The sequence below is a fragment of the Lagopus muta genome, chromosome 2 (genome assembly GCF_023343835.1).
Source record: "Lagopus muta isolate bLagMut1 chromosome 2, bLagMut1 primary, whole genome shotgun sequence".
In the NCBI taxonomy this organism is placed as follows: domain Eukaryota; kingdom Metazoa; phylum Chordata; class Aves; order Galliformes; family Phasianidae; genus Lagopus; species Lagopus muta.
In genome coordinates, this window is record NC_064434.1 from 24,480,973 (window position 1) to 24,496,080 (window position 15,108).

The window sequence follows — 15,108 nt, forward strand, 5'->3', positions numbered from 1 at the left end:
AGGGTGACCTCAGAGTCTAATTGCTTATAGAAATTGTAGCTATATATATATACCAGTACCATATGTAAATATCTGTTTGTGTAAGATGCAACTCTGTTGTAATGTCCCTAAGAAGCTATTTACTGTAATCATAGCTGTGGGTTACGGGTTCCTTCAAATCTTCTCCAGTAGAAAATAACCTAAATATTGCTAATGATATCTCTGTTGTTATGAAATACTAGGCAAAGCAACTATAAAAAAATATAAGTATGCAGACTGCAACAGTAGTCAAGAAATGAATTCAATAATGTAGGAGACATAATAAGACATGAGACTGATAAGCAATACCTTCTCTTTGCCTCATTCTCTTTAGTCCAAAAAGAAAATGTGAACAAGACTGCATCTTTTTCCTCTACTAACTGGAAGAATTGTCTTTCCCAGTTTGTCTAAAAAAAATTCTCAGAAACAAAGAAATTAATACAGCAAATTACAGAAAAAAGGAGAAACTACAACTAGCAGAAGGGCAGAGCAATAAAAAATACAGTCAATCTGTGGGATAGTTGGAGAGCTTTACAACCAGGAATATGCTTAAAATCTGAGGGAGATAAGAAGAAAACTGAAAGGCTGAAAATACCTTGAGTTCTCTCCAACAGATAACAGTAATATTGCCTGCTGTTCCCAGCAAGTGAAATTGAATTGCTTTCTTGCTTTTAAGTTTAGCAGTATTAGTGTATTACTCTCGATAAATTGAAGTTTGGCTGATAAATCCCAGAGTAAAAGCTACTTTCAGTTCCCCATTTATAGGAAAGGAAAAAGCCTTTGTGTAAGACATTTCCATTAGACTTCTGTGATTTGTCTACAGCTCTTAATGGAGGATATTAAACTCACCTTTAAGGTCTGTTGCTATTCTTGCTTTAACAAAATAGATAGATACAAAGAGAAATAGAGGAAGGGAAGCAGTCTGGAAAACATGCCTTTTTGTTGGCATTCGTGACTTGAAATGACTAATCTTTCAGCAATCCAGACTCGAGCAAGTCACTGTCAAGGTGAACCTGCTACACCTAAATTCCTGCAGAAAGTGTCCATAAGGGAAGCCTGCCAATCCTGGGGAAACCAGACAAGGCTTGTATGAATTCCACAGAGCAAAGTATTACCCTCTACTATAGGTGGGCTGAAATGGCCATTGCACTGGATCTGCTGTGTTGTTTGCTAATTGATATTACAAAAAAATACTGTAATTCATAACTAAGTTTTAGTCTTTCCTCTTTCAACACGTGGCCTTAGAAAGGGCATATGTATTCTAGTAGCTAAGGAATATTTTTATACAACTTTTACAAATGAGCTATGCACTTCCTGTTTATAATGATACCAATCCTTCACTAAAACCAGCCATTACCATGAATAAGTTTAACTTATCCCATTCCAGTCAAAAACACTAGTGTTACTGATTCCTTTACTTACAAGGGTGAACAGTGGTTCCCTGAAGCAAAAAGGAGTTACTGTATGACATTTCATACCATGACTCAGAGGATAGATACTATGTCACTGTAATTCAGTGCTGCACATTTTCTGTTGCCTATGCATTGTGAGGTGATGAAATTCACTCTTTATCAGTAGAGATATAAATTTTTTTTAAGTTAGAAAAGATGTAAAATCAATAATTTAAGATGTATCTTCTTAATAATGGCTTAATTTTAACGACATTTAAAGATGAGAATTTTGATTAAAATTATAAACTCACAAGGCAAACATACTTCCATCCTGTTCTGTTAGTGAGGATTGCCCACACTCAATTAGCATCAAAAATATATCACTTTCTATAAGTATATTCAATATGTTTATCAGTAGAGATAAAATAAAATTCTGCAGTAAGCTTGGAGAGATAAACTAAAAATAATTAAACACCCATCTTTCTAAAACAGCACAAGCTGTTATGAAATATAGAGATAGAGGAACTTATCGACATAATAAAGGTTATTCCTGATATAACATGCCTCTTCTACTCTGTTGTCAATCAAAATTCACCTTTCTCACTAATCTTCAGAAGCTTCACAACTTTTGTTATTTGGTTTCTGTTTGTATCAATTGAAAAATCTCATGTTGGTACTTAGAGAAAAAAAGACCTAATTTAAACAATCTTTAAGTCTTTTTTTTTTTCCCCACATTATCAGACTTCTGTTGAGCTTCTTTTTTTCCAAAGCAAAGCTAAGTTACATCATATTTCTTAGACAGGCATCTTAATGGGACAAGTGGCTGTGGAAAGCAATCAAGTGCACTAGATTTTCATGAGTTTTAGAAGTGATGTTGCAGTCACATTTTTAAGTCGCTGAAAAAAAGCATGTGAAAATAACAGACTGTTCAGTGTGCCTCTATCTTGCTGTTCCTCAGGTATTACCCAGCAGGAATAGCCATCACTGGGGTGCCTGTTCAAAGGAAATCCAGACTCCATCTACACAAATTCCATTTAACTTGGACATCTAACATCTAACTGTGCATTATTGCTGGTAAAGCCTTCATCAGAACTCCAAGTGCCTACCTGTCCCCCATAGCCTAGGTGGAATAGCCAGGGAGGTAACTGCACTGCACATTTAAATATAGCTTACATGGAGAGTGGCAGAAATCTGTGAAACATCAGATCATTTCACAGCAGCACAGACAGTCCATGAGCATTTCCTTGGTCTCCTGGAGACTGCTTTACCATAATTGCATAGCTTTCATTTTGAGATAGCCACAATCTAGAAGTGCAGTTGTGAAATGTTTCTGTGAAATATATTTTAACTAAATAAAAGCTATGATGACTTTTCTGCACTTAATTTTTTTTTTTGTCTGCATACTGAAATGCAAGGATATAAGAAATAAAAATTGGAAACAAAATGTTGGATTTATTTAATGATCAAAAACCTAGTAGTAGGAAAAGTGTTTTACCTTCTGAAAAGTATAGTTTCTAAAGAAAACTAACAGGTTCATAAAGTCTACCAGAATTGAAGAATCTTCAAGTTTTTTCTTAACTTATTGGAACTTCAGAGGGGAGCATTACAGCTGTATCAGTACAGCACAGTGCCTAGCCTAATTAGTCCCAGCAGCTGCTTCTATAATATTAAGCTGAGAAGAGTAAAGGAATAATACTGAGCACACGTACCCAGCTGTGCAGCACACAGTCCCTTGTATGGTTTTGGCATGGGGCCAGCTAGCTTCTTTCAGATAAACCCCAAAACATATACAAGGTTCTGCATAGGTGAGTGTATGGGAACTGTTGAGTCACAGCCTGAAACACTGATTGAGCACCTGGGGAAAGGATCCAGTCAGCCCTGGGAACAAAGATGAAGGCAATTCAGCTGCATGACCAGAAGTGGTAAAGCCTGTCTGCACCTCTCCTAGACCCCATTTAAGGGCTGACTGCTAACAGGGAAGGTTCTCTCTTTGCAGATCCCTCTTCTGTGGAGCCTTTCCTGCAAACCTAGATCTTTGGATAGAGGTGAGCATTCCTTCCCTGTTTGCTTCTTTTCCCATTTTCACTGGGATGATGTTTCTAACAGTGAGGGAATATTCTTAACAAGCATTTTGTCATGTTACTGTGTTCTGGTAAATAGGAGAGTCTAGCTGTACAGCTGCTGTGTATTATTTAGCCCACAAGCTAGATAATGAGAAAGAAAGCAGTCTAGAACCATCATAGAAATAGATAGTGAGCCTCTGCTATGGCTGTATTGCCTTTAAGGGCCAAACCAGTATCTGTTTCCCATGCAATATGGTTCTGCTTCTCCACTCCTTCAGGTTTGTTTTCTTTAGTCTACACTGTACTATCTAGCCCTAGGATGAGTTGTCTAAATTCTTTCTGGCTATTCATCTCTCTCTCTCTGTTTCAGTTTCTTATGCACAAACTGTACACTATAGCCACTCTATGCTCCCACTCTTACTTTTAACTATCAAGTTATTATCTCAGTTTTTTGAGTGAAACTTATCTGCTAAAAAGACGTAGTTAATTATGTGCCAATCTGCTACCTTTTAGAAGCTAGCAGCATGCAGGATGAAATGGGGTCCCTTAGTTCCTTAAGGAAAGCACAGGCAAGTATTTGTATCATTTTTTTCATAAATTTATTAAGCTGAAAATTACTGTAAGCTTGTATGTGTTCTCACTGCTCCAAGGGGAAGATTACTCCAGAACTTTGCTCTGCGACCATCAGAACATTCTGATGCAAAGTGAGAATTTCACTAGTCTGTTTGCTCATGTGCTACTGGTATTTGTTATGTTAGCTTGTATAGTTCCCTGTTTCCCATTTGGTATTTACTGACTGCTGTAGTTTTAAAGTCAAACTCTGTGAGGCCTTACACTTTGTTGCTTAAAGACACTGAACTGTACATTTACTCAGTCTGTGTGTGAATAAATTCCATTGGTTGTTGATTTATTATTTTCTAATTATATTTATTCACATTTATCATCAGTTTGCTCCACTATAGGCTTGCGCTGGGTCTGCTCTTCAGCTTGCTTTTCTGCTTCATGAGCTACATCCCTACATCCTTGAGCTGTGTGTAAACGTGGACTGGAAGTGTCTGAAGGCTCAAGATGGATAGTGCAGGAAGCTGCATAGTATATGAGGTAAAAGGAATCATAGTATTAGCAAAACGTGATCTCTTATCATCTGATGTCAGAATAACAGAAACGAGATTACTGCTGGTTTGAAAATGTAGAAAGGAGTGGATCTGGAATGCAAAAAGCAGACATGACACCTGGGATGCAAGATAAAAATTGCATTGATTATGCTTCAATTATTTTCCCAGTAGTTGTTTACAATTATTGTAACATTCTTTTAGATTTTAAGCATTTGTGTTGCTTCATATATTTTTCATTTCTAAATTGTAGCTTAATTTCCAACAAACAGATTTCTGTTTCTCTACTAAATAATGCATGGCAGAACTAGCTGAACATTTGCCTTCATTCCCCAGCAAATCTGAGAATACTACCATCTGATCTTTTCTAATGGGGGAAAAAAAACCAAACAGATAACTTTGCATTTAGGGTTCATTAAATGTTCCATTATTTTTTCATAAGAAAATTACCAAGAGTTCTTATCATCCTACTTTTGGAAATAGTGTACCATATGCAGAATAAGGCATAACATTTTCCTTTTTCCTGTTTGCTGCTCCACAAGCAATTTTAGAAATACATATTTTTGTAATGTAGTTCTCTTCAGTAATGACATTTCCATGTTATCCAGTGAAAGCCTAGGATAACCTCTTTTCTTTAATAACAGATTTAACCAAGTAAAAAAATATGATAGCAAATACAGAATAAAACATAGCTCCCTCACAGTAAATTACCCCTCTACCCCTTATTTTTAGCAGTTTATTAGAATGGAATAAAGAAAGCAGATCCTTGTAAATAAAGTTACCACAAATAGAAATATCTATAGAGTACAATGCAGTGTTTCATAGATGTAAGAGAAAGGTACCAACTCTTTTGCTGTAGTAGTGGGGGTACTATGGTTACCCATATTGGAAATACATAGCATTTCATTCCCAGGCACATAAGTTAGGTCCTTGGAATGAGAAAAACAAGCAAATCAGGCAGGAGAGAAGAGCCTGCACCAAAATTTATACTCTGCATGTAATAAGAACGTTAGCGCACGTCGTGTGCCTGAGAATTAGGCTTTGCCCATGCTGAGTACAAGAACACACAACACACACATTTTATTGCTTTGCACAGACCAAGAAGGCTGCTTTCTGTATCTGATTTGCCATCCCTATAGTTTGTCATGCAGATCTGTCTGCAGTCATGGATATCACCTGGGCTCCAAAAACTTTTCCAAGGGAAACTAGGCAGAGTGATGCAGTTAACTGCCATGCTGAGTATGACTACATGTACTGTGCACAGCATCAGGAAATTAGAGAAAGAATAATTCTTTGTCTGGGATAAAAGAGCATAGAAGGAACAACTAAATCATCATGTAGCAGAAGAAAATGCTAGTAAAATACATTCTGGTTAGTTATCATCTACCTAGCTGGCTGTCCAGTTGGTACTGCTAATAGCTAAAGGATAAACCATGACAGATATTTTCCCTGTTGCATGTGTTCTGCCTTTCTAAATGGCTTTTTCATGGTCAGTTTAAAAAAAAAAAAAAAAAATAAAAAAAAAAAAAAAAGCATTTAGGGTATATTAACAAGGATTGAGGTGCACAACTGTCACAGGTTTTATTTGCTAGCCAAAACAACAGTGAAGTATGCTGCTTTAGTAAAAAGAGATGTTGCTTTAATTAGAAATTGGTGCCACGCTAAGTCAATGAAGATATAACTACACTTGATATTGCATAAGAGTGGCTATCTGCATTTTCTTGTTTGGCATGTGTTTGACATTTGGAATGTGCTTGTGATTTTAATGTGAATTCCTCTTTCTCCATCAAGGCTTGGTCTGGGCAGACTGTACTATAACATGACCCAGTATTCAGAAAATAAGTTGTTGGAAGAGAATTCTAGGGATAAAACTGAACTATTGATATTGGTATTGAAATTGTCTATTTTAGCATATGGTATGAGAATTCTCCAGAATATTGCCACAAAGCAAATAAGGACTTCAGTGATGCAGGTGGGGAAGATCTTTGAGTATTTAGCAGATCTGCAACTTAAACATTTTTTTGATTTGACGAAGAGGTGAAAATAAGTGACAGTTGGCCATAAATGTATTAAGAAATATTAGGTAATAACTACATGGTAACTTATACTGCTTTTCATCTGTAGATCTCAAGGTTTGCAAAAGAAGGTCATGACAACATCAAAGATATTTGGAGTTTATTCAAATGTCATCGAATGCAAGATTTGTCACCTTTATGTTCTACAAAGTGACTTCTGAAGTACTGTAGAGGATTGCACGTATGAGAATTGCCTTGTGAATAAAATAATACAGCACACAAAAAACCCTCACAGAAATATTGCAAATAATTTATGTAAAGTTGTTACTTACAGACTTTATGTAGTTTTTTTTTAATATGGCATAGAATTCTTGATTAAATATTGTTACTTTCTAAGACATTAAGCTCTTGAAATATAAATTAAAATAATCTTTCCCCATGTTGGACACACTTGATTCCAGCTGACTTCAATGACCCCACCTTAGGGCATGGCTGGGCCTTGTAGCCAAGATGCAAGCGCCTTGGGAAAAATGCACTTAAGAAAGGGTAAAAATGCTTCACAGATAGGGAAGAAGGGAAGAGAAAGTGAGAAACAGAGCAAGCAACAAGGTCATAGAAGAAGGGAGAAAATATTGTTTTAATATTTTTATTTGTTTCTAATACCCTAATCTTGTCAATAAATTTTGTCCAAATTCAGACAGTTTTATCCACAATAGTAACTTGTAAACTCTCCATGTCTTCTCTTAAACTATGTGAGTTTAATGCTATTTTCTCCCCACTGTTCTGCTGATAATAAGAAGTGGGTGAGCAGCTGGGTGGGCTAAGCTATTGTTAGTGTCAGTGTTTCTAGATACCAAGTAGGGTAAGGAGAAGTTAACTTCACCTGAGATTATGTATTATGTAATAGATGTAAAGCCTGACTTTACATAGTCTTCCTATACAGTCAAAAAAAAAAAAAAAAAAAAAGGACAGAAAATCAACCCTGCAGCTGCTCTTATTGCTCTGTTGAACAGACCAGATCAGGCTTACATGCACTTAAGTATGGCATGCAGGCAATGTTCCACCTATAGCTTTGTTTTAGTCTGCACAACTTATCTTGTCCAAGAGGATTTGGCACATGTTCTGGTCTTGAGTCATTGCAGCTGGTGCATCTGCCCCAGATGAAGACTTAAATCCTAACAGATAAATTGTGTTAGAGTTGGAGACCATATGCTTCTAATCTCTGTGCTACAAGGGAGGACTTGGTGAACTGCATTAGGGTCCTGGGTCTGGGGAAATTTGTCCAGAGTCCAGAGCAGACTCTTTGAGAGTCTTAGCTCAGATTTTCTGGGGATTTGCCGATCTGAGAGTGTTTCTGTCAAAGCAGTTCCTACAGCTTTAGTGAATGACATTCATATAAAAAGGGAGTGAAATGGTTTCACATCCTCTGAAGTATTAAAGTATCTTCCAGACATTCAGGCTGCTTGTCATTTTTTTTCCCTGCAGTATATGCCTACAACTGCCAAAAAAAATCTTTTTCAACAGAAGTCTGCACAGAAACAAAGTACAGAATTGTAAGGCCTCAATGTAACAAAAAGTATTTGACAGTAATAAAGACTCAGGAGTAAATAGAATTGTTAGCAATAGATTAATTTATTTAGCATATATTTATATTAATTTATTTATAATTGAGCTTTCTATTCAGCAACTTTCAGCAATCTTTCTTATCACTTGCAAATGTGCTTGACAGTTAGTTAACTACAATTTTACTACAGTGAAAACCCAACTGGTTCATGGACCAAGACATGTACTTTTTCAATTATAGCTGTTATGCAAGTTAATTTCTACTATCTTATTGTGATGATAGGTGAAATAAGATCTGTAAACATTCTGTATCAGAATAGCATACAAAAAACAGGGCATTTTTGTAAGGGACTAAAGGCTAATTCAAACCTGCCGACTGAGAGATGCTGACAGTTAGTATTTAACACAGGGATTTCTGGATTATTTCCTTATTTTTTTTTTTTATGCTTGTCAAGTCATTTCTTCCTATGCAAAGCATTCCAGCACACATATGCTCTGATTCAGAAGGGCAAAGCCAGTTTGCATACTAGAGTGGTTCTTGCCCTGTGTACCTTTAATTTTTTAATGCAAGCCTTCTAATACTACTTTTTAAAAGCCAAACTCACCATTTTTTTTCCTCCCCTACCATGCACATTGTAGAATAAAATGGAAAGTCGAAGTAGCCTCAGATGGGGCTGCACTTCACTTCCCTTGGTCGGCTCATGTAAGTCACTTTATTGTGTGAGGCAAGATATTCTCATTGAAAACCGATCTCCTCGTTCTGATTCTCTGTGAAATCTCAGTGTGATTTTGTTTGTTAATTTAGTTGCATTAGCTGTTCTGCTGGGTGCTTCCCAAACATGAAAAAATATTCTGTAGTCTGTTCCATGAAGTTCTGTGATCAGTTCTTGCTATGAGGGACATGAAGGATACTCCAATCTTTGCTGAATGTATGGAGAACTGAGTTTACTTTATAAAGATTACATCAAAAGGCAACTGAAATTCAAATTCTATATTAGGGGAAGTGGGTATTACCCTTAGTACTTGGTTTCTAAAATCTTCACATTAGTATCTCAGTCTTTCATATTTACACAGCAGTTTGTCTGCTGGTGATTTGAATACAGCTGAAGTTGTAGGTCTTCAAACATTGGTGTTTATTGCTTTTTTTTAGGTTTTCTTTTTAAATCTTAAATTAAAGGACAAGCATTGAATTAAAACGTATCTCAAACTTAAGGCAGCAAGTCGTAAGTTTGCGAGGTCAGAGGATTTCTGGAAAACAAGTCATGTTATTTTCCTGAATGTTCTTTGTTTTGGAATTCTTAGAATATCATACCTTTGATAGTATTTAGACAGAGATATATTGCATAAATATTTTTTTGTTTTGATTATATTCAGTAGCACAAGAAAGTCAGTAATGCTGAACTAGTATTGAAATTATAAGCAAAGAAAATCTTAGGTTATTGAACTATTTGATTTATAGTTTAGTAGTACAGAACATCATACCTATACAGCAGTTGCCATGGGAAAAATGTGAATATTGATATAAAAATTGAGTTATTCATTAGTTTGTCTACTATACAATAGTGTTAATCATATGATGGAACTTTTAGATGAAATACTACTGTGCAAAATAGAGGAAAAACTAAGAAAGACCAGAAAAGATTATTTTTCATTGACTTTCTCTGCTGATACTTGGACATCCATACAATTTCTAACTTGGCCAGTCAAATCCACTGAAGTAATAGAAACCTTTACATTGGACTCAGTTATTTTTTGGCTCATGGTAAGTCATTAGCCTGGACTGTGCCCATTGTGTGTACGCAACTAGACAAAATGCAGATTTTTTTATGCCAAACTTTTGCTAAGATTTAAGTGTATACTTCACTGCTTTCCTAACAAAGAAGGTCTTGCTGTTAGTGATTTTTCTCTGACAAATCCTATGACCCTTTGGTATTATCTGTCTTTGATAGTTTTAATGTTTAGGAGTTGGTTGGTTGGAAATCTCAATTTTGAGTCTTACAGAGAAAACTGCTGTAACATCTAACTCCTTATGTACTAAGATGATTTCTATGTGTTCCTTACTAATACAATTCTCCTCTGGTCTGTTTTTCAGATTAATTTGCATTCTTTGACTTTATATGTTGCCTGGTACTATTTGTATTTAATATTTACTAGCTTGATATGAATTTGCAGACAGCTGAAATCTGCTTTTGATTGTTTCCCTGTAGAAAATGCCTTCAGGGCTTTTTCCAACTTCTGTTGCATTACTAGGTATTTCAAACCCTGTGGCACTTGCAAAGTGTTTGTTTTTCACAGCTGTCATAATATGCATTTGGTTCCTGGTACTCAGTTTCTTCCACTAATCTTTTGATTAAAAAGTATCTTTTTTCTAATTTTGCCTATCTCAAATTTCTAAATGTTAACCCTCTGCTTTATGTTCTTTAATCAATTTTCCTAATCAGCTAGAACAGTCAGGTAACTATAAGACCGTTACTCTGTGTATGTGTCCAGCTCTCAAAGCACCACTAGCCCTGACTACGCCTGGTACACCAGGGTTCATTCTATATTGCTTTTGACCCAGAGCCTCATGTCAGCTCTGAGGTCACCAACAGGGTTGGTGTGCAGCTTCCCACAGCCTTCCCCTACCCAGCCATGGGCCCTACCAAGCCAGATCCACATGCAAGCCCAAGACCTAGCCTGACTTGGCCTGTTCTCATCCCTATTGGAATGCCTGGGGCTGCCCCAGTGCCCCCAGCTGCCTTGCTCCTTGTAGGGCAGTGGGATGAGGCCTGGTGCCGTGACAGCCATGGGAGACCCCTCTCCGTATCTTGAGACCCGTGTTGCTCCTTGAGGGACTGCTCATTCTCTTCAAAGCAGCCTAAATCTTTGCTGAGGCAATAACCAAATCTACAGCACTGTCTCAGAATCTTACAGAAGAGGGGTCTGCAAGATTTTAGGATCTGAATTTTAAATCTAATTGTTAGCTCCCAACACCTTCAAAGAGTAAAATAAATGACATGTACTTGATCTATTTATAACTGTGTGTCAGTATGTCATCCCTGATCTTTAGTTATCTGTCTGGAATTAGTACCAGAACTCTCACATTTCTTAGTTCCTTCCCAACTAATAAAAAGCAAACTATCAGCCGTCCAGTGATGAGTGCATGTTTTGTGGCATAAAACATAATTTTGGGTTAAGGGGTTGCTGAGCTGAACAGGGAGAACTGACTCAAACTATGGTGCTGCAGAGATTAGAAGCTGCTAGATGTCCATATCAACAAAAAGATTCAAAATACTAAAGGAAACAAATACTCGTCTTTCAGAGAGAAAGAAAAAGAAATCACTAAAAAAAATATTCAGCATAAGATGTATGTGTCTTGCTCTCTGTTTTCATGTAGTGTTCCTGTAACTAACAGGACTGAACAGGGCAGAAGCCTCCTTGGGAGGTAGGGTTGCTCTTTCCTTTCACAGCTTCTCAAGGACAGAAGGTCACAAGCAATCAAAGAGGCATAGCAGGGAGGTAGGGATTTGCACTTAATACAGACACTGACAAATTACTAGAAAGGGATGGAAATGTTTCAGGTAGAGGGGATCAGAGAAGATTGTGAAGATTTTGCTGCACTTTGGAAGATCTTGGAGTTAGTCAGGTGAAGTCAACTCTGCAAGTAGATGTCCACAAGAGAAGGATGCATTAACCAAAAGGCAGCATGGTATAAAATCACAAAGTATTCAGATTTTAACTGATACAATTCCTTTGAGTATTTTTTTTTTACATAATAGTGAAGCATGGTAGTTTTTGTTATTAAAAAAATAAAACAAAACAAAAGATCTCACAAAAAACAAAACTGGAACAACAGCAACAAAAACCACCAAGTTGTCTTTTTTGAATATAAAAGCCATTCAGATTTTCCAGAATATCAAGAAACAGGCCCTGCTGAGCTGCCTCAAACCTACAGACAGAGACAGGGACAGCTGAAGTCATTCAGGGACATCCTGGAGTGCTGAGCTGAGGATAGTGTTCAACCTGACAAAAGCCAAGTCAGCTCTTTCAGGAGGACCCACAGACATTTGGTCTGCATATCAGTGGAAGAATGTCAATGATTATCATTCTCTTGAAAGACAGGAAGAGAGCTGTGCAGGCACTGAAACAAACTGAAGAAAGGTGGGTGATATGGTAACCTTAAACTGAATTTTATAACACTTAACAAGATCAAATGGCTGACTAACATAAGAATCACAAAATCATAGAATTGTAAGGTAGTAAGGGAACTCTAGAGATCGTGGAGTCCAACCCCCTTTTAAAGCAGGTTCCCTACAGAAGGTTGCACAGACAAGAATCTGGAGGGCTCTTGAGTATCTCAGGAAGCTCTGCACTCTAAGAAACCTGTTCCAGTGGTCTGTCACTCTAACAGGAAAGTTCTTCCTTGCATTAGTATGGAACTTCACATGTTCCAGTTTCTGCCTGCTGCTCCTCGTTCTATTGTTGCACATCATTGAAAGGAGTTGTCACGGATTTGACCAGATCAATCTATGTCCGTGACAGGGGCGACAGGCCTCTGCCCTCCCCCCCCCCCCCCACCGCAGTAGCACAAAAATGGGAAGGAAGGAAGGAAGGGAGGAAAAGAACAGCGGCAACAATCTATGGAGGAAAACTTATTTTACTATAATATTGGAATACAAGATAACACAATAGATACAATTTAATTGCAATTGAGATTAATAAATCAGACAAGATGAGAGAGAGAGAGTTCCCGGGACCGATTCAAACCTGAAAAGCTTGGAACGGCTAGGAAAGCACCCTCCTGCACCCACTGCAAGGCAGCAAGAGAGCGCCCCCCCACCCGGAAGGGCCAGATCCCGTGACTTCTGTAATGTACAGGGATAGGTACTTGGAATTGGGGCAGTGACACTTTAATGCCCCATACACTACATGATGTTTTGATGTGGAATACTGAAACCCAAAAACAAAAACAAAAACAAAAAACATAGAACCATGACAGGAGTCCACCCCCATCAACTTGATTCCTGCACTTGAGACATTTACAAACAGTTACGAGATCCCCTCTTAGCCTTATCTTCTCCAAACTAAGGAATTCTATGTCTCTCAGCTTTTCCTTCTACAGAAGATAGTCCAGGCTCCTAATCATCTTTGTGGACTCTTTCTAGAAGATTTTTGAACTGAGGAGCCCACAGCTGGACACAATATTCCAGATGTGGCCTCACCCAGGACATGAGTTTGAAAGCCATGTTATTAATTGCAATTACCTCCTTAAAAGTGTCTTGTAAAATATACTGTCATAAGTTATTTCCTCTTGCTATTTTCCCGAGAGAATATAGAACCAAGCCATAAAGACTAGTTGAGAATGCCTGTATTAAGCATCTACCAAATTAATTTTATAGTACACTATCCCTGTGGTTGAAAGAGATCACTGGAGAATGTGTAGTCCAACACTCCCTGCTCAGATTTGGGTACAGTAGAGTATATTCCATTGGATCAGATCTAGCCAACATGTGTTCATGAAGGGCAGGTCCCACTTGACCAACCAATATAAAATAACCACAATATAAAATTAAAACAAAGGTAAAAAGAAAAACAATAACACAACACCAACTTATCTTTTTTGAATATAAAACCATTCTGGTCTTCTACGATATCACTGCAATAAACAGAACCTGTGTATTTTAGAATTATTTTTGAAGTGAAAAGAATTAGCATAATTAAGCAATTATAGAATCATAGACTCGCAAGGTTGAAAAGGACCTACAAGATCATCTAGTCCAACTGTTCTCCCATCACCGTTGCTACCACGAGCCACTAAACTGTATCTCATAGCACCTCATCCAGATGCCTCTTGAACACCGGTGACACCACCACCTCCCTGGGCAGCCATTCCAGTGCCTGACCACTCTCTGAGAGAAAAAGTTGTTCCTAATATCTAATCTAAACCTCCTCTGGTACAACTTGCGGCCATTTCCTCAGGTCCTGTTTGTTGCCTGGGAGAAGAGGCCAAATCCCTCCTTATCACAACCTCCTTTCAGGAAGTTGTAGAGTAATTTAATAATACTAATAATTAATTTATCTTTGGTATTATTTTGTCTGCAGAGGAAACATCTTCTTTTTATTGAAAAAAAGTTGTTGCATTTTATATGCTAGATTATTTCAGTTTGCAGTATAAAATATTGCTTCAGGTGGACTCAGTAGGTTTTTGTAGGCTATTGCAACTTAAAATTAGTTCTTAAAGACCTAATAACACTTATTACTTTAATTAAAACTAATAAGATTAGGCTATTTCAGTGAAATTTTATTTTAAGTATATTAGTTGTTTATCCACAGCTGACAAGGATAAACGAGTTCTGCTCAGGGCGCTGTTTCAACTGCATTGATCCACACTAAAAAGACTAATATAAGTTATACCAGAGTATGCTGTGGGCTGAAACCTGGAAGTAAATATAAGATTAGAAGGTTAGCTAAGAACTTCAACAATTTCTATAGACTTTTCTTTTGAAGTTGTGAGCAACGTAAACAAATACTAATGATTCTTTGCTTACATCATAACAAAAGTTATATTTTTCTCCAGTAAATGTGATTCTGTAACACACATGATTCACACGCTGAAATGTCAGTAGCCAGTTGAGATGGAGAGGTAACAAGCAAAAAGTATAAATTAATTTTGCTTCCTTACGTCTGGCAGGAGCAAGGAGAAACATTAGGAATAATTGATAGTGATGGGATGAGAGAGATAAAAAGAGATGGACTGGGAAATATTTAATGACTCTTTGTGGTATTACATCTGTCACACTTTTTGTGCTACATTAAAGTTTCATTATTTTCATATTTCTTGTGTTCATATTTTCCCATCCCCTTCTTTCTGCTAAATTTACCAAGTAATGCAATGTAGATAATAAGAGCTATTGCTGCAAATGTCATTGAATCTGTTACTGGAACTGAACAAAGTACCTCAGCCATG

The 15,108-nt window shown here is 37.1% G+C and overlaps 1 long non-coding RNA gene across 2 annotated transcripts; it reads left to right on the forward strand.

Annotated features, from left to right (window-relative positions):
• Positions 1-3,294: 3,294 nt before the first annotated feature.
• On the forward strand, positions 3,295-10,211 carry LOC125689735 (uncharacterized). Of its 2 annotated transcripts, XR_007375405.1 has the most exons (4): positions 3,295-3,331; positions 3,406-3,454; positions 4,420-4,573; positions 6,709-10,211. It is a non-coding gene; the product is annotated as an uncharacterized LOC125689735 (long non-coding RNA). The 2 variants fall into 2 exon arrangements; XR_007375404.1 differs by lacking the exon at positions 3,295-3,331 and having other exon boundaries at positions 3,344-3,454.
• Positions 10,212-15,108: the final 4,897 nt, after the last annotated feature.